This window comes from Pipistrellus kuhlii, unplaced genomic scaffold, assembly GCF_014108245.1.
Source record: "Pipistrellus kuhlii isolate mPipKuh1 unplaced genomic scaffold, mPipKuh1.p scaffold_m20_p_6, whole genome shotgun sequence".
NCBI classification, from domain to species: Eukaryota; Metazoa; Chordata; class Mammalia; order Chiroptera; family Vespertilionidae; genus Pipistrellus; species Pipistrellus kuhlii.
The window spans coordinates 8,129,159-8,152,283 of NW_023425562.1; the positions used below are offsets into that span (position 1 = coordinate 8,129,159).

Below are 23,125 nucleotides of genomic sequence, written 5' to 3' on the forward strand. Positions count from 1 at the left end.
TGAATCATGTTTCCACTTGCATCATGCAGATCGCAGAGTGAGAATTTTGTGGAAACAGCATGAAATCATGCACCCCACATGCATGATAACAACCCTTCAAGCTGGTGTTGGCAGTGTTATGGTTTGGGGCATGTTTTCCTGGCATGATTTGGGCTCTTTAATTCGTGTGGAACAAGGTCTGAATAGCACAACATACCTAAGTATCGTTGCTGATCAAGTTCATCCTATCATGATGATGGTGTATCTTAATGGAGATGGCTTCTTCCAACAAGACAATGCGCCATGCCATGGTGCTCGTATTGTGCAGGAGTGGTTTCAAGAACATGAGGGAGACTTTTCCTTGCTTAGGTGGCCTCCACAATCACCAGATCTCAATCCCATTGAGCATTTGTGGAATAAAGTTAAAAGCCATCAGGCAGCTGGTTCCACAACCATCAAATCTCACAGAACTGTGCAGTGCTATTCATCAGGCATGGTGTCAGATTCCACGTATCACTTTTCAACATCTCGTGGAGTCAATGCCATTAAGAATTGCCTCAGTATTGAAGGCAAAAGGTGGTCCAACGAAGTACTGATGGAGTGGTCATAATAATCTGGCCACTCAATTTATATCTATATATCTATAAGTAAAATGAAAATAAAAAACAACACATCAGAACTTGTGGAATACATTTGCTACACTTTAAAAACAGGGAAATTTATAGAACTAAATGTTTGCATTAGAAAGTGAGAATGGCTTCAAATGAATAATATAAGCTCCCACCTCCAGATACTTGAGAAAATGGAGCAAAATAAACCCAAAACTAGTAGAAGGAAGGAAATAATCAAGATAAGGACAAAAATCAATGAAATTGAAAACAAGATGACAATAGAGAAAAATCAATGAAACAAGAAGTTGGTTATTTGAAAAGATCAATTAAATTGATAAATCTCAAGATGATAAAAAAAGAAGATACAAATTACTAATATCACAAATGAAAGAAGGGATATTGCTACAGACCCTACACATGAACAATAAGAGAATACTGCAAACAACCTTATACACACAAATTTGACAACTTCAATAAAATGGACTAATTGTCCTCAGGTAAATGTTAAAAAAAATGTGATGCAGTCATACCAATGGATACTATTTAAGAAAAGAAGAAAAGACCATTAACATATACAACTTAGATGGATCTCAAGGGGATTTTGCTGATTGTAAAAATTCAATCCCATAAAGTCACATATAGTATAATTCCATTACATATGTAACACTAGAGTTCCAGTGCACGGATTTGTGCACATTTAAAGGAAATTAATTAGAAGAAATATTTTAGAGGCTGGGGAGGGACCACAGGAAATTGGCCAGCTGGGGAGGCACCACAGGAGGTTGGCTCCAGGGCATGTCTGGCTCATTTCACTCAGTCGCAAGGGCCAGACCCCAGCAGCAAGCTAACCTACTGGTCAGAGCATCTGCCCCCTGGTGGTCAGTGTGCATCATAGTGGCTGGTTGAACGGTTGAACACTTTTCATATTAGACTTTTATTATATAGGATTTTCTTTAAACAACACTGTTATAGAGAAGAAAAATGGGAACTGGGGGGTTAAAGATGGTGGGTTGTGAAGTGAGTGTGTCTGTGAAGAGGTAGCATGTGGGGATCTTTGTGGGGTGGAGTCATTTTCACCCTACCAGGGGTGGTAATACATGAATTTGCCCAATAATAAAATGATATGGAACATCTATGCTTGTTACACCAATGTGCAGTTCTTGGTTTTTGATATTGTAGAGCTTTATAAGATGTAACCTTTGGCAGAAACTAGTGAAGAGTATCTGAACCTCTTGGTATTATCTTTGTAGTTTCATGTGCATTCACATTTCAAATTTAAAAGTTAAAAGAAAAAAGATCAGTGGGTGTGATCTGTCACTTAACTGCTATAAAAGTTCCTCCCACTTGGCCAAAAATTTCTACAGTTAGCATGGCTGTATTAATGGATTTGTTTGTCTGATGACGGGATGTTATAGTCCTTGTGCTGATTAGACTCACCTTCAGTCTCTTCTGCCCTTTCGATTTGATAGGCCAGACTGGCTGGGATCCAGGATATGATGTAGTTGAGGGAACCTGGGTAAGACTTGCCAGGGAGGATAGGCTAGGACTTTAACTATTTGGATGGTTCACAGATAAAGAAGATGTGGAACTACGCTGTGTGTACATCCCAAGGCCAAAACCAGGGCCAGTGGATAGAAAGTATCTGGAGTGAGAATAGGCTTCAGTATAAGGAAATCTGGTCACTGTTCTGAGAGGTCAACAGGTCACGGCTCTGCCATTGCTAAAACATGCTTGGAGTAGTCAGCAGGTTGAGTGCCATCTATCGGGGATCCTATTCAGGTGGTGCTGCAGTGGCAGAAATGGGGACTCCTCGGGCACCTACCAAAGGCATCCCGAGGCCACCAGCCAAGCTGTGATTAAAGAAATCAAACAATGGTGGTGGAATCAGGGGTGGCAGAACCTTAAAATGGACCATGTCTTGATTTTTACTATTTTGAGAAAATTTAAAATCAAAGAATACTTTTTCTGGGATTATTCTTGATTTCATTAGAGTACTAGTTCCGGTGGAGCTAGTTACTCTGGTTGCATCCCTGATCCCAGGCAGCAGAGCACATCCGGGCCCAATGACATTCACTTGGGCTCATTCCCCTGACTCTCCAGGCTGCAGGTCCTCACCACCAGGGAGTGTTCGATTCTGTGTTGTTTCTTTTCCTGTTAATGTGGCTTTTCAAAGGGAGGTTAGGGAAAGACATGTGCCTACCAGTTTACTTTTACTTTTTTTGCTTTCCACTTCAGCAGTCAAATCCGAAACATGAGACAGGTGTTTGTGCTTTTTCATTTTTTCCCATTTCATTATTCCTTTCAGATCAAGCGGGAGGTTGACTGGGTAGTTAGTGAAATGCAGAACTAGCCCCAGGGCATTAGGCTAGAAGGGAAGTTGTTCACAGTTCAGGTTCTGGATCCATCGTTTTTTTTAAAACCTATGTAATATTTAATTTTTTAAAATTTGGCACTTAATCTAACGAGCCTCTTTATGGGACAAAATTGGAATTGCACCTCAGAATTGAACTGAGCCAAATTTCTAGGCTATCCCCCTTGAGAATTCTGAGAAATGAATACCCTTTCTTTTAAGTACTCAGAGATCTTCAGATAACAATCCTCATGCCTATAAAGCACCCTTTAGTAGGACACTAGCCGGAGGGAGAGGTAGCAGATATGTGCCAACCTCCAAAGGCTCCCAGGAAGAACTATTCCTTGCCAGTCCAGTCCTCACCATCCCAACATCAAAGCTGCCTCCAATGGGAACTTGGCCCCCAGTTTATGATGCTGGGATTAAAAGGCCAATGTACCCAGGATAGAGCTGTTTACACGGAGGCTAATTTTAATGGGTTTCCCCACAGCTCTTTGTAGAGGAGCACCATCCTCGCATTTATATGATGCTAGATGCCCTGTGAAAATTAGATGGATCAGAGCTGGCGCCCAAACAGGAAGCAGGAAGTACAATCTATCCTAAGTTCCGTGGTTAATGTGCTTTTAAAATCATAGGTATCAAGGGTAGTAGGGGTGGAGGTGACTTTATCTCTTTTATGGACTCAAAATTTATTCAATTGGTTTTTATTTTTAAGGATTAGCATTCATGTTTGGTAAATTTGAATGATAATAGGTAACTATTTCACACTAATATTTTCTGAAAGTAAAAAAGGAGAAGAAATGCTAGAAAAGGCCAGAGTCACTGAGTATGCTCTATTACCATTGGTGTTAGCAGTTACCTTTTCACCTGCTAAATTTATTATTCACCCCAACCCCCAGAATCAATCTGCTGAAAAGGAATTATATTTGAAAAATATCCACTTTTTCTTAAAACACTCTTTTTCCCCCCTATTTATAAAAATTTGAATTTTGAAATTTCTATAAAGAATAGCCTATTTAGAGAAAAAATTCTTAAACTCGAGATTTGTGTGACAGCCTTTGTAAAGGGGTTTGACATTTCTAAGTTGTCAAAGATAGTTTATAAAGCTTTGAAGTGTGTAGGGGCACCTGCATTGCTGAGATGTTACTATATTAAAAAAAAACAAAAAACCCAAAAAACATTTAGTGTCTCTTCAAGCATAAAAAAAGTGAGGAAGGGGAAGAGGGAATCATTAAGATCCCCATGCTGGCTTATTTTACATGGCAACTTAGCAGGAGCACAGAGTCCAGATGTGTGACCAAACATTATTCTGGATGTTTCTGTGAGGGTGTCTTGGGGATGAACAGTTAAATCAATGAACTTTGAGAAAGCAGATTGCCCTCTATAATGTGGGTGGGACTTACCCGATCAGTTGAAGGCTTGGAAAGAACAAAAGACTGACCTCCCCCAAGCAAGAGAAACTTCTCCGATCAATGGCCTTTGGATTTGAACTGCAGCATTGGCTCTTCTTGGGTCCCCAGCCAGCCAGCTCACCTTGCAGGGTTTAATTCCCCAGACTCCACAACTATGTGAGCCAATTCCTTAAAATCTATTCACCCATCCACCCATCCACCTCTCTTTCTTCCATTGGGGCTGCTTCTCGGGAGAACCCTGGCAGGTACATTCCCCTTTGAGAGAAATCCACCAGCAGAGAAACTTGCGATCAGGAAGTTAAATGGCATGGTGTTTTCCTGGTAGCCTGATTGGATTGTCCCCTCTGCACTCCTCCCGCTATGTCCAGGGAGAAAGGTCAGGGTGCTCAGAGGGTCAGGGTGCTTGAATCAGTTAGCTCACCTGGGATGAACAGAAGAGAACGTTCTTGCAGTTTCCAGATGCTGAAAAGCTTTTTGAAGCCCAGCCTGGCTAAGGTACTGAAGACCTAGGAGCCCAGCCCCCACCGGGGAACCTCTGGTGGGAGGGAAGTGACAGGTCCTGTATGTTGGCAGTAAGGCGAGAGCCAGCCTCGTACTGTGAAGCAAGGCACCAAAATGTAACACTGTTTGTGCTCTGTACTCTTTAAATAGCTTTTGGTAATATTGCCAGTGCTCCGTGTTTAAAAAAAAAAAAATCTACTTCTTAAAATAAAAGTGTTTATGGAAAATGACCGTGCTTCCTAATCTCTTCTAGTTATCTCTGATGGAAGCTGGGCACTTGATGGCTCAAAACCCAGATTAGTGATCTGGGGTGGGGGAGGAGATTTGAATAGAGCTGTAGCAAATTAAATCTTCATGCAAAGCATAAAATTGTTTTTAAAGTCTTTTTATAGGCTTCTGGCACCTGCAGGCATTCATTAAATATGTCACTTGAATGAGAAATTCTCCGGCCGTTCCCCGGAGAGGCAGATCCACGCATTCATTTCTGTGGTGTTAGGTCCTTGAATATTAGAGCAGGGAGGTGCTACCCTTGAAGAAAGGCTCCAGAGAAGACTTCCCAATGAAGAGGTGGGCTTGCTCAGTTAGTACTGGAGACCAGCACAGACCCTGCCCCTCCTTCCCACACGCTCCTTATTGCCGTGCTGTGCTCACTCACTCACTCGCTCACTCATGGTGGGCTGATGAGGAAGAGCATATACCATTTGCTCACCTCGTGTTGACTTTCCTTTTTACTTCTCCTCGTTTGTTTGCCGTCTCACTGCATCTTGTCTGGGGGCAAATGCTTTATTAGTTGGGTAAGTGGTTTATTAGTTGGGGCCAGAGCCCAGGCGTCCTCTGGGCCCTATGAATCAGATTGCGTCTCGAGTCAGCTCTTGCTGTGAGCTGCCTGGGCACCTGAGTCACTCAGAGGCTGAGGCAGCAGACGCCACAGTGCCCCGCCACAGTCACAGTACCCAGCTGTCCCGGTGCCTCTGGACTGACAAAAGTTTTGGCGAGCTGAAGAGTTGGTGACAGGTTGAAAAAGCTAAGGTAAACCACCCAGCGTTGTGGAGCAGTCGATGTATTTGGGAGGAGACCTAAAAACCAGGTGAGTGTGGGTGGACGAGTCAGGCTTGGCAGCTAAGCGTGCGCACCTCTTTCCTGCTCAGCCTCTCGGCTCTCTCCTTCCTTCCCTGACATCTTCACCAGGCATTTCCTTCTGTTAGAGCGATGGGTACTTTTCAAGCTATCTGTGAACCTCTACAGAGACATTTTGCAGATGAGTGTAACTTGAAAGAATTTAACAAAAACCAGCCTATCTTCAGAAGTTGAGATTCCTTTAAGTGGCAGGCAGATAACTTAGACTTTCTAAATCTAGTTTCGTCATCTCTAAAATGAGGCTAATAATACTATCCAACTAGTTTTGTCACGAGGATTCAATGGAGCAGTGCTTGTAGATTATCTCAATGTTGTATACACGAGAGTGATCTGAGAGATAGTAATGCAAACTTGAGGCTTCAGAAGGTAAAATTTAGTCTTGCTCAGTCCCCTTTTGCTTTTCATCTTTGGTTAACAAGAATTTATTTTGTGCTGAGTCAGGATCAGAGCATACAGTGGTGAACAAGACAGATATGTGCCTGCCTCCTGGAACTTTTCCATTCTGGCCACTGCAAGAGACAGGAACATATAAAGGGTATCTATTGTATAATAATAAAATCATAACATGCTAATTAGATCAGATATCCTTCTAGATAACCTCTGGACAAAGCTGGGGTGGCAAGGGAAGCCCAGGTCCTGGGTGCCAGAGGGAAGCTGGTGCCGGCAGGCGGGGGAAAGGGCCTACTCTTGCACGAATTTCGTGCATCAGGCCTCTAGTATGTAATAATGATAGGTGGTGGTAACTGCTGTGAAAAACATGAAACGGGGCTTAGGGAAGAAGGGTGCTGGGTGTGAGATCTATTTTATGTAGGGTGGATAAGGAAGGCCTCATGGAAGAGATGACATTTGCTGAAAGAGGAAGCAAGCTGGAGGTTAATCTATATCCAAAATTTAAAAAGGGATGGCTTAAGGCATTTGAAGTAGTTTTCTGAATGTCAGCCACCAGTAGTGCTACTGATAGCATTTTAGCTCAAAGATGTTCATCATAAAATGTTTTAGGTTCCAGAAACAATTTCTGAATTGTGTGTGTGTGTATGCATGTGTGTGTGTGTGTGTATGCATGCACGTGTGTTTTTGGTATGTGTAGGGAGAGTGCCTTTATCTCTATGAAGACATCTGAAGGCAGAGGACTGGGTGATGCTAGTGTTGGGCCTCCTTCAAGTAGTGATTGAAAGGAACTATTCAATTATTGCTCCTTTGATGTATGGAAATAGGTAAAAACTTTACAGATCTCTGTCTTTTAAAAATAGGATGTAAAAATGCTGTTTAAAAACAGTTTTATGCCCCCACAGCTTTCAGAACAGCCGGCTGCAGGTGAGGCGTTGCTGAGAGCTGCCTGGGAGACCTCTTTCCTAGAAGGGCCCTCCATGTGTAACGTGCGCTTGCCTTTTGGAATGCAACGTGAAATCGGTCTTGAATCTGTGTGTGTGTCACCGCAGGTTTTTCCTCCTGGAGAAAAAAATGCTGGGACTAAGTGTACAATAAGCCCTGTTTTGTAAGTGTATGGGAAGAAGAAATTCCTTGTAGGTCCACTTTTTCAGGCTGTCACTCTACTGCATGCCATCTCTGGATGTTTCTGGTAATCATCTGACTTTAGTGTTCCGATAAGTCGGGATTGCTTACCATCCCTAGGGATGTACTGGTCAGGTTCTCCGTGCATTTTGGCTGTTTTTATTCCACATTTGTGTGTTTATTACTCACATTTTTCCCCCCTAGTGTTTTCCATCTCCCCATAGGTTTCTGTCATTTGTGCTTCTGGTTTTGATATTTCATTTTTTTAAAAAATTGACCTGGGCAACCTAAAAGGAACTTTAAACATGTGTGTGATGGTTGGCGAGTTTCATCTTTGGCTGATAATGGCTGTCTTAGGAGCATAGCAGTTTTTCAGATGTTGGTCCATTGTTTTCTTCAGAGATAGTGGCATTAACGAGCAACTCTAGGAAGTTCCCTGAGTTCCGTGTCCAGCAACAGGAAAGGAGAGGGGCAGGCTGGAATGCTCATTAGGAAGACTTAGGTTATCCTCCTGCAAGATGGAGCAGGTTGTTTGGGCATTAGGATCTCAAGTACATCAACATAGATGAGTGTATTTGCTTGTACTCAGGGACCTCCCTCCCCTACACACAGAGCATTTTATTTTATTAAACAATTATTTTTGTTAATCCTCACCTGAGGATATTTTTTCATTGATTTTTAGGGAGAGTGGAAGAAAGAGGGAAGGAAAGACAGAGAGAAACATTGATTTGAGAGAAACACATGGATTGGTTGCCTCCTGCACAAGCACTAACCAGGGCCGGGGCCAGGGAGGAGCCTGCAACCCAGGTATGTGCTCTCGGCCACAATCGAACCCCAGGGACCCTTTGGTCCACAGGCTGATGCTCTGTCCACTAAACCAAACTGACTAGGGCTACACAGAGCATTTTAGTGTAATATTTACTGGATGTTATAGGAGGCACATGTTTGTAGGGCATGAAGAAGTTAGCAATGACACAGAATACTTACTTAATGCTTCTCTTTGGCTCTCATATGCTGGCTTCTTCAAGCCTTCTGTTATTGTTCTCCTCCTCCTTCCTTCTCCTCTTCCTCCTCCTCCTCCCCCTCCTCCTCCTCCTCCTCCTTCCTCATCCTCCTCTTTCTCCTTTTTCTTCTTTTTATTTAGGGGAAATTAGTATAGAAGCTTGAAGCAAGACATGTGATCTAGGGATTTTAAAGCCAGTGCTGCCTACGACATACATACTTTAGACTCAAGTGTCACAGACTCATATCACATACCAAGCTGATCCTCCCTGCCCTGTGCCAGTCTCTGGGGAGAACGTTCACATTCTCTGGGGGGAAGTGGCATCCTGCGGGTACAGAGAATATGGGTGAGGAAAGGCCAAGCCCCCAGTGGCACATGGCTGGTCCATTGCATGGATAAAGTCCGAGGTCTGATGCACTGACCAGGCGGGAGAGCTTCCTCCTTCTCTCAGTCTCTTCAAGATCATTGTTTCAAAGCAAAACAGCCATGATGTACAGGAGGACAATCAAAGGTAGAAGCAAATATTGTTTTGTTTGTTTTTCTTACTGTGAGGTAGATTCCTAACAGGTTAAAAACACATAATTTTAACAGCAAGGATAAGGATCTTAAACAATGATTTCTACAAATGCAATAAGACAAAAGGAGAGAGAGAGGGAGGGAGGAAACATGGAAGGGCAGAAACCCTAGCAAAGATCAGAAAGGGAAGTAGCAGTGTGGGAGCTGGCCACTGCTGATAGCTTTGTACGCTCTGGATTCTCCCCTCTGTGTGGTACTTGTCAGGCCTGGCACGAGCTAGGCTGGGGGCACCCAGGTAGCCAGTTCTTTCACGAAGCAGATAGTGTGAGCTGGTCTTTGGAGCAAAAAGAAAGCTTAATGTGGAGGAGTGAAATCTGGGTTTGATGAGTGTTTATACTTCAAGTGTGTTTGTTCACTGAGTAAACACCATCAATTGCAAAGTGGTAGTTTGCCAGGTACTGTGTTGACCTCCAGGAGTGCAACAGTTTCTGAGTGAGGCTGCAAGAAGCTTCGAAGTGATTTATCGGACAGAGTGTATTTGTTATCTTTTTGTTTTGTGGAATATGTTTCTATTTTGTTAGGTACAACCACTGATATTTCTAAACGCTTTTGAGTTGGAATTGACATGCGGTAGTCGGTCCATGTTTAAAGTGTACAATTTGATATGTTTTGATGTATGTGTGTATATATATATACACATACATACCAGTGAAGCCATAACACGATCAAGAGTGAAGGTCTCCATCCCCCAAAAGTTTCTCTGTGCTCCTTTGTGGTTCCTCTCATCCTCTACCTCACGGGCTCCTCCCCCAGGCAACCACTGCTCTGTTTTCGGTCACCATAGATTAGTTTGTATTTCCTCAAACTTAACGTCAGTTGAAGCATACAGTATGTATTCTGTTATTCTCTGGCTTCTTTCACTCAGCATAATTATTTTGAAATTTATCGATGTGGCATGTTATCAACAGTTCATTCCTTCCAATGCCAAGTAGCATCCTGTTGTAACGGAGATGCAGGTTTGGCTGCCTGCCTCAAGGAAAGCCAGACTCCTGAGACAGGTGCTGGTGCAAAAGGGACCAGGCTTATCCACGTGCCACAGCTGGGAGAATGGTGGACCACCCTCTCAAAGACCATCCCCTCTTCCTGCTCAAGCCTGCTGTTCTTGTAGGGATAGGAAGGAGGAAGATTTTTTAAAAATCCAATTATCCTGCTAGCTTTCCTGCACTGGCACCTGTCTATTTATCTTTCTAGTTGGTTTTTTTTTTTTTTTTTTTTTTTTTTTTTGTGGCTCAGTGTAAGAGCCTCCTCCTGTGCCATCTTGGCCAATGGGGAAGACTTCCCCGCCCTTTGACTGACTATCTATGGTAACACTATTATATGGATAAACCACAATTTATTTATGTATTTCCATGTCAATGGGCATTTGGGTGTTTCTAGTTATAGACTACTCAATATAAAGCTGTTGTAAACATTAGTGTACAAGTGTTTCTGTAGACATATGCTTTCATTTCTCTGTGGTAAAAACCTAAGAGGGAATCGTTGACTTTTAAAAACTGACAAACTTTTCCAAAGTGGTGATACAGTTTTACATCCCCACCACTATTGTATGAGAGCCCAGTTCATCCACATCCTTTCCAACATTTGGAATGGTTAGTCTGCTTCGTTTCAGCTGTTCTAATACTGAGTGGTGGTAACTCAATAGGGTTTTAATTTGCACTTGCCTAATGACTAATGACATTGAACATCTTTTTTATTTGCTTACTTACCATCCATCTGTTTTCATTGGTAGACATATTTGCTCAAATCGTTTGCCAGTTTTTAAATGGGATTGCCTGTTTGTTATTATTTTATATTTATTGTGTTACTTACATTGTTTTTCTTTTTTTTTTTTTTGAGAGTACTTTATATGTTCCAGCTACAAGTCCTCTATCAAATATGTTATTTGCAGATATTTCTCCTAATCTGTGACTTGTCTTTGCTTAATGGTTTCTTTGAAAGATAGACATTTTTAACCTAGAAAAGTCTGATTTATCAAATTTTTTCTTTCATGGACTACACATTTAGTATCCTATCTAAGAAGTCTTTACCTAAGTGAAAGTCACAAAGATTTACTCCCATCTGTTATTTTAGGTTTATAGTTTTAGATTTTAAATTTATATCTATGATCTATTTTGAGTAAATCTTTGCATATGATATGGACCAAAGTTCTTCTTCCCTCCTACGTACAAATAATGGTTCCTGCACCATTTGTTTAAAATATATATACACAATACTATATATATACAGATTAGAGATTAATATATGTGTAGTCAGAACAGTAGTTACCTCTGGAGGGGGGAGAAAGTCATGTACTGAATGCTCTGCAGGGGAGCTCTAACTACAGTATTGTTCTTGATAACTTAAGGTTAATAATATGTTCACAAATAGTTATCTCTTCTTTATACCTTTCCAGGTGATTTTAATATTTTGCAATAAAATTTTTAAAAGAATTATCAAAGACTGGTGGGGAGAAATGAAACTGTTATTATAAATTTCTTATAATGTACATGAAGTAGTATAATATCACATGAAGAACGTCTGTAATAAGTTAAATATGTATACTGTAAGCCTTAAAGCAACCAGAAAAATAACAGTTATATGTAGCTAAAGACAACAAAAGAGATTTAAAAATTTCTAAAAAAAAATAAATAATCCAAAAAAGGAGAAAAAGTGTAATGAAAGACAGATAGAACAAATAGCAAATAGCAAAATGATAGGATTAAACATAAACATATGATTAACCACATTAAATATAATTGTTCTAAACACTCAATAATTAAAGTCAGATTACACACACACACACACACACACACACACACACATACACATATGGCAAGACCCAAATGCTTCCTAGATAAAACATACTTTTCCTATAATGATAAAAATAAGCTACAAAGATGGAAAAAAATAAACCATTCTAATGCTAATCCAAAGACCATGTTAATGTCAGTCAAGATAGATTTAAGATAAATGAATATTGCCAGGGGTGAAGAATGTCATTTCAGAACAATAAAGTGCTCAATTTATCAAGTTGAAATAATGATCCTAATTGTTTCTACACATAATGGAAGAGCTTCAGAAGAAAAATGTACAGAACTGAAAGGAGAAATTAGAAAAACCCACAGAGTTGGAAAATTTAATGCTATTCTCATAGTAATCTATAGAACATGTAGACAGAAAATCAGTAGAATATAGAAGACTGGAACAAAAATATCCGTCAACTTAACCTCATTGACATTTATAGAGTATTCCACCCAACAACATCAGAATGCACATTCTACTCACATGCCCACGGAGAGGTCAGATTCTGACCTGATTCAATGTCCTTGTCTAAAATAATCATATTGGTGACAGTTCTGTTTAGTTGTGATTATTTTTTTCTTCAAATCAGGGATATCTCTTCCTCCTTCTTTGCATGCCTGACAGTTTTGTTTTTTTTTTAAGTTGAATTCCAAATGCTGAATTTTACCTTGTTGCATGCTGATATTTTAGTATTCTTACAAATATTTGTAAAATTTGTTCTGGGACACAGATTAGTTACTTGGAAATAGTTTGATCCTTTGGGTTTTGTTTTTAAGATTAGTTAGGTGGCTTCAGAGAAGCAGTTAGTGGGGACTAATGATTCCCCATGACTAAGTCAAGGTCCTCTGAGTACTGTACCCAGTGGTCCATGAGTTAGGAGATTTCCTAATCTGACTGGGGGAATTGCCCTGTATGAGCACTAACTTCTCATCCTTGTGGGTGGTTCTTTCCCTCGTGTCAGGTACTTGCATGCACGAGTTAGTACCCTGCTGTAGACTCAAAGGAGATCCGCTGCAGATTTTCAAGTTCTTTCTCTGGGCAGCTTTCGCTCATATTTGGTCCAATGAATCTCTCTATCTTGTTCTCCCAGGTCTCCCAACTCAGGAAGTCTGATGAATGCCTGGCCCTCCCTTCCCTGTGTCATGGCTTGGAAATTTTCTTTTTAAGAAATATTTTTATTGCTGGATGAAGAGAGGCAATGGGGGGAAAAGGAAACAGATGCAATACCTTAATCAATAAAGAATTTTTAAAAAGAAGAATATCATGAGTCATCTCCTGCTGAGGGACATTCGGGTTGCCTCTGTATCCCACTGTTACAGACATGGATGTTATGAAAATCCTCATACCTGGCTCCTGTGCATGCGTGTTTCTCTGGGCTAGATAGAGCACATGAGTCTGAGAGAAGTCACAGGTGTGTGAGGTCAATCATTGCATATTATGGAGCTCAGCTTTATATTCTCTGGTTTGACCTGTTTTCTGGAAGAAGTGTGCTTTCTATCTCCAGGTGCATATTAAAAACATTTTTATGTGATTCTTCATAAAGCAAAGGCACCACAAATTGCATCATTAATCAGATTAACTGAGATTTTCATGACAATTGGAACCTTTTGGTTAATCCCTATAGCTATGCCCTACTTTTCTAGAATTAGGGGAGCCTCTTAGAATTGCAGCATCTATTCTGGTACCGTTCATAGTGATTGTTGAAGCATAACGATGCTGCCTTGTGAGACCTTGGGACTTTCCTGCTGGGCCACCTTAGGCTAAGTCACCTCGCTGCCTCTCTATAAGGCTGCAATGTGTCTGGTCTGCGCTCTCATTCCCACTCAGACCTGTGCTCTGCTCAGCTTTCAGTTCTATCTCCCTCGGCAACCTGTCCTGTTGCCACCAATGTTTTCACAGGAAGAAGCACATGGTTCCAGTCACCGCACTCATCTTCCCCTTTTGAAAATGACTGCCTTCTCTCCTTTGGCCTTCTCCTTGGACCACAGTCAACTGTCACTTCCTGATGTTCCTTGACAGTTTCTTGGGGTTGGAAACTTCTGGGACTTGTTTAGCCTTCTGGGGCAGGATGATGTAGAAAAGCCAGATGGTTTCAAAATCTTCCCATTTTGATGACCTCACGATTGCAAGACCATCTACCTGCCAGCTAACCACCCAGTGGCATCATTTGACCTCCCAGGACCCCCTTCTCTGCTGCTGCTTCTCTTGGCTCAGCAGAGAGAGAGAGAGAAAACTTCCCTCCGCTCAGAAGGAAGCTTTTAAAATCGGACCAGCTGACTTTACCCTTTCCTGCTTTCCAATAGGCTGCAATTTGCATGTGATTATTGCTTACTAATTACGTAGCATTCAGTTGCACCCCTACCAGTACCTCTGCATCCTCTGTACCCCTGCCTACACTTTATTTTAGCATCTTGCTTGGACAGAACACACTCAGATTTTAAACAGAGCTTTTAGGGTTAGTGCTCCCTGAAGATGTGTCTGTTTCACTTATCACTGCCTTACACTGAGCTTCCTTGTCTACAACTAGTTGCCTCCGCTATATGCTTCTTCTATCGGTTTTCCCCACCCCACCACCCATCCCCAAGGTCAATGAGAGTTCTGCATGGGAGTGACGAAGAACACAGCAGCAATCCATTTCTTTATACATTAGTAGGTGCCTACTCAGCTTTGGTGCGGCCTGAAGGTCATAAGACGTGAAATACAAAAGTGAATATTTTTAAAATGAAAAAAGGAATAAAAAAATCTTAATGCTGTTGTAGTCACCAAACTAACCTGCCTCTAAATACAGTTTTGCTGCTTATTTTGGCTACATGCTTGCTATTCTCTTCATATTACCATGATTTGGGAGCATTTTCTATAGAGAAAGCAGGGTGAAAATTCAGTCTGTTCTGTATGACTGATCAGTATCTGTTTTGTATTATTAATAGCTTAAAGCAGGGGTAAGCAGACATTTTCTGTAAAGGATCTGATAATAAATAGTTTAGGACTTTGGCCCAGCTGGAGTGGCTCAGTTGGTGGTTGAGTGTTGTCTTGTGCACCAAAAGGTTGCCGGTTCAATTCCTGGACAGGGCACGTGCCTGGATTGTGGGTTGGATCCTACTCTGGGCACATACAGAAGGCAACCAACGGATGTTTCTCTCTCTCACATTGATTTTTTTTTCCCCTCTCTCTCTCAGTATGTCCTCATGTGAAGATTAAAAAAGAAAAAAGATATTTTAGGCTTTGGGAGTCACTTGGCTTCTGTAACAACTAATCAACACTGTTTTTGTGGGCAAAGGCAGCCCTAAGCAATATGTAAATGATGGGTGTGGCTGTGTCTCCAATAAACCTTTATTTATAAATACAGGGAGTGGACCAGATTTGACCAATGGGCTATAATTTGTTGAAACATAATTTGCCAACCCTTGCTTTAGACTGTTTTTTTTGTTGTTGTTTGTTTGTTTGTTTTGTTTTCACAGCTCATTCAGTGTAATCTCTTGGAAATGTCTAGGATTTCTTTTCATGTTTCTTTTCTTTTTTTAAAAAAAGTATTTTTATTGATTTCAAAGAGGAAGGGAGAGGGAGAGAGAGATAGAAACATCAATGATGAGACTCATTAATTGGCTGCCTCCTGTACGACCCCTATTGGGGATGGAGCCTGCCACTCTGGCATGTGCCCTTGACTGGAATCAAACCCAGGATCCTTCCTATCCACTGAGCCACACCAGCGAGGGCATGTTCATTTTCTTTCATATGGGAGCTATAGGAATTGGAAGAGTATATACCACAGACAAGCTTTCTGTTCTTAGCATCTAAAGTGCTGGTTTTCCTCCTGTTCACATACTTGCTTCACACTTAGGACCTGTTCAGACTGCAGTGTAACTGCTGGGCCTCACTGAGGTCTCGCAGTTGGAGGGTTGTTGCACTGGGAGTTATACTCCAGGGAATCGTTCTTTCATCAGGATCTCCAGCAAAGACCTAACTGCACACACAGAGATGACAAACCAGGTAAAAATATCCCACTAAACCCCCACTTCCCTTTCCTATTGGCTCCCCCAATGGCCCATAATCATCCTACCACCTGCCATGTGTCAAAGTGTGATGGAAGGAAGCAGCGTGGAAAGGGATCATGTCTTCAGTGATTGCTCTTACAGTATCTTCCTTTTGCAAATTGCATGAAAACATAGTACCATGAGAACGCATTACCAGGCCTCCCTGCCAACCTTTGGGAAAGGAACTTGGGAGAGTGAGGGGCTCTGGAGTGAAAGCTTTATTAGCACCTGGTCCTAGGGGATATATGCTGGAACTTTACCTGGAATGGAAACATGTACTCACTGAAAAAGTTTCAGCAAGCTGGGGAGAGGCATAGTTTTCAAAGCTGTTCCTTCTAGGGCCCCATACCCCAAAGGCAGCCAACTTCTTTGTCTGCTTATTAGTTCAAGTATGTGGGAAGTAAGTTCAGTGTGTCCTTGGGCACCCAGCATGAGTCCCTCTCTTCTTGGCTCGATAAGAAAAGAGGGATGCACATAGCTGAAATTCTTCATTGACTGGGAAACCCTGCCTGCTGCAGCTCCCGTCTACTGTTCCAGGCGGGGCTTTGCACCTGACCTGCCGGAGCCTCTTCTCTGTAAGACCTTGAAGCGAGTGCTTGCCCTCCTTCCTAGAGAGTTGTGGGGCCCTGTCAGGAGGCTGAGGGTATTGGTACACAGTATCCACGAATGGAAATCATGACAGATAGCTGTGTACTTTCTGTTTGTTCTATTATTTCATTTGAAAAGGCTTTATCAGCAGTGACTTGAGCTTGCAAGGGACGCCTGTCTATTGTCATTTCTTGCTTGGTTCTCACTGCATCCTTGTAAGGAACACATCACTATCTCTTTTTCCCAGAGGTCAAATCACTTGATCACTTGCACCAAGTTGCTTGTTTGATAAGAGCCAATGCTACCTGGCCTCAAACCTGATTTCCTGGCTTCACTGGTCTACTGCCTGCTGCTTCTCTTCAAAGCTGTCAAAGTGAGGGGTCAAGGCTTCCTCCTTTCCTGGCGTATGCAGGGCTCTGTCTGTTTGGGCAAGGCAGGTCTTGCCAAATGGGCCTAGCAGAGTGCCTGGTACTTAACCAACATCCGCGACTGCCTGCATGATTAGACGCATATGCTGGTCTTAGGAAAAGTAGAGATTTGGGGCGAAATGGAGGGTAAGGCCCCTCACCTATGGGTGCACGTTATGCTGGGGAGACTGGAGGGAGGCCTGCAGCAATGCCCACATTGGTCTCTAATGACAACTTCTTTTCATAAGTTTTTTTCCCCCTTTCCCTTTCAGCTGTTTTTTTCTTTATTTTTGGTTTAAGGAAAAATTTAATTAAAGGCTATAAAGCCATATCTGTTAACCTTTTTTCCCCATAATCATCCTTTCAGGGAGCACTTTTATTGTACTTAACCATCCCCTCCCTCCCCTCAAATTTTAATCCCAAAGACATTCTGCATTTCTCTTATAGACTGTGCCCCTGTGGAGGACCATAAACCATTGTCATATCTTAGGTGTTCTTTGTCCCTAAGAAGGAATCTCCTTGGCTCTTGCTCCTGTTGAGAAGGCATGGCCTAAAGTATTTATTCCGTTTAAGTAGCTGATGACATGAGGATTGCTCATGTGTTTATAGAACTGAAAACAAAGCGCTCATCATTGACAGCCGTGATGACTGTGAACATGGCCAAACAATGCAGCCCTAATCAGTTGGTGATTACAGTGGCCAGTGAGCAGCTGTTAAATAAATAGGAGTCCAGTACGTTGGCCAAAGAGACAGGATGGGTGATGGTCAAGTCCATGGGTTAGTCTTGTCCCTCTCTGTACACAGGAAACTTCCCCAGAACTGTTAGAGACCACGGGCGCCCAGGTCAGGAGGCCAGGCCATCTGACACGGGAGGCATTGTGTTAGTTGGTTTCAGGACTTTCTGCTATGGATATTAGGCCATTGATTTCTAGCCAAGTAGTATTTTGATATGATTTTATTTTTAGTTATGTTATTGTGGTAAACTATATGTCACATAAAATTGGCCATGCTGCCCATTTTTAAGTGTATAATTTGATGGCGTTCATTACCTTCACCATGTTGTACTACCACCACCACCATCTATTTTCAAAGCATTTTTTAAAAACCCAAACAGAAACTCTGTACCCCAGCTCCTTTCTGTCTCTGTGAATTTGCTTATTCTAGATATTTCATAGAGGTGCAATCATCCAATAGTTGTGCTTTTATGATTGGCTTACTTTCTTAGCATGCATCTTTGTTCAGGGTTCATCCATGACATAGCATGTATTTGATATGACTCAAAACGTAGCTATGTGTTAAGTGGATCCATTCATATTTCAGTCTGTTGGAATGCGGATCACAGAGTAAACATGCACAATCATGGGAGAGATCTGATTGTTATTTTTCTTCTCTTTCTAAAGGAAGTTCCATTATTTTTCTTCACCTTTGAACATCACTGATTCAGGGCCAATAGTATGAATGAGTCACAATAGGAAGGTTTCCAATTCTTTGCCGATCATGCATGCGTTGGTTTTGTTCTAGGTCATAAAATAATATCATAAAATACATTTGTCAAGCTTGTAAAACTTCTAAAGAACTTAGGTTTAATGAAGTCAGAGGCAAATGACTCCTGCCCTGGATGCACATTCTAACAAGTCCTTGCAATCCCATTGTGGAGGCCCCAACCACATAATAAAGTCCTCTGAGAAGAAACAAGGGTTGCTTGATTTTAAAACATTAGTTAACTGCATTGCATGATGTTATGGTTTTAAATTAATGTTTAGAAGTGGAAATTTAAAAACTGTCTATCAAACATGATGAGACCTGGGAGCCACTTCCAGGAATTTGGAGTTAGGGATGGGAGGAAGCAGGCGAGGCTGGTGGGAATTTATACCTTGTGCATGTCCACAGTCTTCTACCTCCTCAACTTCTCCCTGCATCCTCCCCCTCGTCCCCCAGCATGGAACTTGGCTTTTCCTGTGTTTACCTTTGAGTTTGGTTTTGGTTAGTAGCAGGTACTGCTAATGAGCCAAGAGAGAGCCCTAACCCAGCAGAGTTCTTAGGAAATGGCTTGGTTTAGCACGGACTGGGGTTCATATCTCTTGCTGTGTAGAGCACATGTGTCAAACACAAGGCCCGCGGGCCAAATCCGTCCCGCCAGGCCTTGCAATGTGGCCCGCACCGCGCTGTCATCACTGCACTCTGCTGTGTTTCCATCACAATGACAGTTTATGACTGTTCAGTAAACCATTCGGCCCGCGATTTAGGCTGGATTTTAGATTTTGGCCCCTTCTCTGATTGAGTTCGACACCCCTAGTGTAGAGAATCAGCTATGGAGCTTTGACAAACACAGATGCCGCGCCCAGGGTCCATGCACAGGCCCAATTTTAAATGAAGTGCTAGGGGTGGGTGGCAAAGAGGCTGGGGAGCTGTGGTTTAAGGCTTCTGCATCCCAGCCTGGAGAGCCCTGAGCAGGGTCTGCCGGGGATGCTGGCAGGCAAGTTAATCTCAGGACACAGGGCGTCTTCAGCGGCGGCAGAGGGGACACTCTGGAGAGGCTAGCAGAGGGCCTCCTTAGATGCAGGCCCACTACCAACTGGTAGAATGTTAGGAAGTTGGCTTTTGTTTTAGGAAGTTAACATTGTAAAGGTTTTGAAATCTTAAATAGAGAGAAATACAGAAATCAACATACTAGAATATACGCCGAGTGCTTTAAATAATGCCCCAAAATGCCAAAACCGGTTTGGCTCAGTGGAAAGAGCGTTGGCCTGCGGACTAAAGGGTCCCGGGTTTGATTTCAATCAAAGGCATGTACCTTGGTTGTAGCACATCCCCGGTGGGGGGTGTGCAGGAGGCAGCTGATCGATGTTTCTCTCTCATCGATGTTTCTAACTCTCTATCCCACTCTCTAAAAAATCATTAAAATATATTTAATAAAATAAATAATGCCCCAAAGCGAATTCCTCCTTTTGATGGAGCCACACCTGGGTCACCAGGGACTGCGGGTATAGACAGCTATCAGAAGTGCTCTCCCTGGTGCCAGGCACCTCGTGTTCTATCCCCACAAATGGCTTCGGAGGAGAAATGTTGTGATGATGTAGAATTTTGGAGCTGGGGCTTCACTGTCCTGAAAGCAGAAATCAGGGGGACTGACCACTGATGCATCTTCTCTCCTGCCTGGAAGCTCCCATGTCTTCTCACAGCGAATGGTGCCTCCTCCTTTAACTGAGGGCTGTGCTGTGCTTTTTCATGAAACCCTCTCTAATTACTCCGGCTCACCCCAACCCCACCCTGCTATGACTCGGGGTGCTTATGGGCTCTGGCCAGCTGCGCTGGGGCTTAATTGCTCTCTCCAGCTTCATGCCTCTTGCTCTGTCACCCGGAATCCAGGCGAGCCCTTTGGAGGGGGTACATCAGGCGTCTACCTGTTGTGCCTCCCTTCCCTAAGCCAGGGGAGGGGCTGCTTCCCAGGGCCACTGTCCGAGGGAGCCCGTGTCACTGACTCCCGATGGCACCCCAGGTCCTCGGGGGAAGAGCAGGGTCAGGTGGAGCACGTGAGACCATCAGGGAGGTCCAGTCACTGCCGAGCCCGTGGAGTCTCTTCATTTCCTCTCCGGCTCTGAGGCGCCGTGGGAAGGATGTGTGTGTGCCTCCACTGGTATTTCATTTCATTGGATGGAAGTCCTGAAAGATTGTTATAGAACAGAGAGTTAAAATGACTGTTTTTCTTTTTATGGAGAAATTAGGAGTCTGCCAACATTTTTTTTTTTTTCTACACCATGGAACACTTCGTGAATTTGCGTGTCATCCTTGCGTAAGGAGGCCGTGCTAATCCTGTCTGTGTCGTTTCAATTTTAGTCTATGTGCCGCCAAAGCAGCCCCCAACATTCTTTAGAAGCTTAAAACGGGCTAATCTATGGAACCTTTCTTCACCCCTTTGCTTCCTCCTTATTTACGAAATGGGGGAATGTGGAATGGGAGAGCCTGAGTGTGATCGAGGCCACAACAGCCTCAGAAGTAATGAGGCTGATCCTGAATGGGTGGCCGGCGAGGGCCCACTTTTAACCTTTAGTGTGGGAGTCTGGGACTTAAATTTCGCTGCTGGTGGGAAGGTGAAGAAATGAACCAGTTCCGTGTATGGCATTAGATGGGAGAAGAGGATGCAGAGAGCTTGGCTGCATAATGTCCTGGTGGAAGGTTGATCAGAAAGAACCACCCCAGCCCTGGCTGATCTGGCTCAGTTGGTTGGGCATCTTCCGCTGCACAGAAAGGTTGCCAGTTCCATTCCAGGTCAGGGCACCTGCCTGGATTGTAGGCTCCATTACCGTCCTGTAGGGGGCGTGTGGGAGACACTCTGACATTACATTGATGTTTCTCTCTCCCCCTCTCCCTCCCTCCCTTCCTCTGAAAAAATCAGTTTTAAAAATCTTTAAAAAAGAATTGAAGTTATTAAAAAAAAACAAAACAGAAAGAACCACGCCAATGATATGATTTTAGGGGTTCTGGTAGAGGGCTGGCCCTCTGTCTTCTGAGAGTTACTGATTAAACTTGCAAGTGTTAAGAGAAGCCCGTAGGTCTGATTTATTTAAAAAATTATCTTGGGGACCCTTTTTCAGAAAGCAGGAATTCTGGGATGGAGCGAAGTTAGTAATTTTCCCAAGAATGCTTCTGAAAATTTGCATTGCAAATACTGCTAAATAGCAGCAGGGGATTCAAAAACGTTGACACCTAGTTGGAGCTCTTGGTGCAGATCAAATTCTTGTCTTCAGTCTAGAATTGGCAGCTTCTTCTCCTTAATTTTCATGCAGTAATCAGCGCTGAAAGGATACTTCTCTGACAGTTGCCCTTGGGGAGAACTTGGCCTGGGCTTGTTATGTAGGGAAGACAGTTAAGTGGGAGCGAGAAGAATAACAACACAGACTCCAAGGCCTCCATTTAGTTCTAAGAACGTCACCGTTATCAACCTCTTTTCAATATTTACTGCCTGCTTTGGCGAATAATGGAAATTGGGGGTCGGCAAATCCATTCCAGAGTTCAGGGGAGTCCATTTTAATGGTCTAATTAAAGCAAGATGAAATCCCATCTTTTAGGTCTATTAGCCCTCTTTCCTAGAAGATAAAGTTTTACTGGTAGTAATGGGTTTTCCTTCTCAGGAGATAACGTTGATTTAAGAACTCTCGTGACTGTCGGAGCCCCCTGCGCTCTGGCTGGAGGAAGCAGTGTCAGTCTTGGGCTCACATTGGCCTCCAGGAAGAACTCACCCCCTCGGAAAACGCAGCACCTCCGTCTTCACTCCCAATGTGCAAGTCACAGCCCCACACTCCCCCACAAAACCCACTCTAGTGACTACTGACAATTGCTTTTAGCAGAAAATTTCCTGTAGTGGGACAATTCTTCTTCAATTTTTCATACCACTGGTCCATGTTCCCCCTGTACTTTTGGTTGAGAGAAATAGGAGTTATTTTTAGTCACAGTTTCAAGTGGTGTAATGTCCAACCTTATGGAATGGCTGTGGAGTAGACTCTCCCTCTTGTTGTCTTTGTGCAACGAAAATCAAGGCAAGAGCGGGGAGCTGGTGAACAGGTCTAGCAATCTACTGCGCAGGCGTGAGGGCTGTAGTTAGTGGTATTGTATTGAATTCCTGAAATATTCGAACAGAGTAGATTTCAGGTGCTCTCATCACACCCCAAAAAGGATTACATGAGGAGATGGTATGTTCATTAGCTTGATTACAGTAGTTCTTTCACTGGTGTGCATGTATAGCAAATCATGTTGTCCACCTTAAATAGATGGATTTTTTATTTTAATCCTCACCTGATGGTATTTTTTCCATTGATTTTTAGAGAGAGTGGAAGGGAGAGGGAGAGACAGAGAGAAACACTGATGTGAGAGAGACACAGTGATTGGTTGCCACCCACATGCCCCCAACCAGGGCCGGATCCTACAACCAAAGTATGTGCCTGTGACCAGAATCAAACCCAGCACCCCTCAGTCTGCAGGCCTATGCTCTTACCCACTGAGCCAAACTGGCTAGGGAAATGCAATTTTTATTTTTAAAAATATTTTTATAAGTTTAGGAAAGGAGAGAGAGGATGACAAAGTAAATGGTACACAATATAGAGGATTAATGAATCTGGGTAAAATATATGGATAAAAAGAGAGTCCTTATTCTAGCAACTTTTTTGTAATTCTGAAAACTTATCAAAATTAAAAGTCACCTCAAAATGGGGGGAAAAAACATACTGGAAAGTTCTTTGG

At 42.7% G+C, this 23,125-nt stretch overlaps 1 protein-coding gene and 1 non-coding gene across 24 annotated transcripts in view; one reads left to right on the forward strand and one right to left on the reverse strand.

Moving 5' to 3' along the window:
- The window catches only part of FHOD3 (formin homology 2 domain containing 3), a 335,026-nt gene that overhangs the window by 166,937 nt on the left and 144,964 nt on the right, over positions 1–23,125 (forward strand). The gene's annotated exons all lie outside the window — the stretch shown is intronic.
- LOC118708519 lies at positions 20,641–20,745 on the reverse strand. The gene has a single exon (XR_004984599.1). It is a non-coding gene; the product is annotated as a U6 spliceosomal RNA (small nuclear RNA).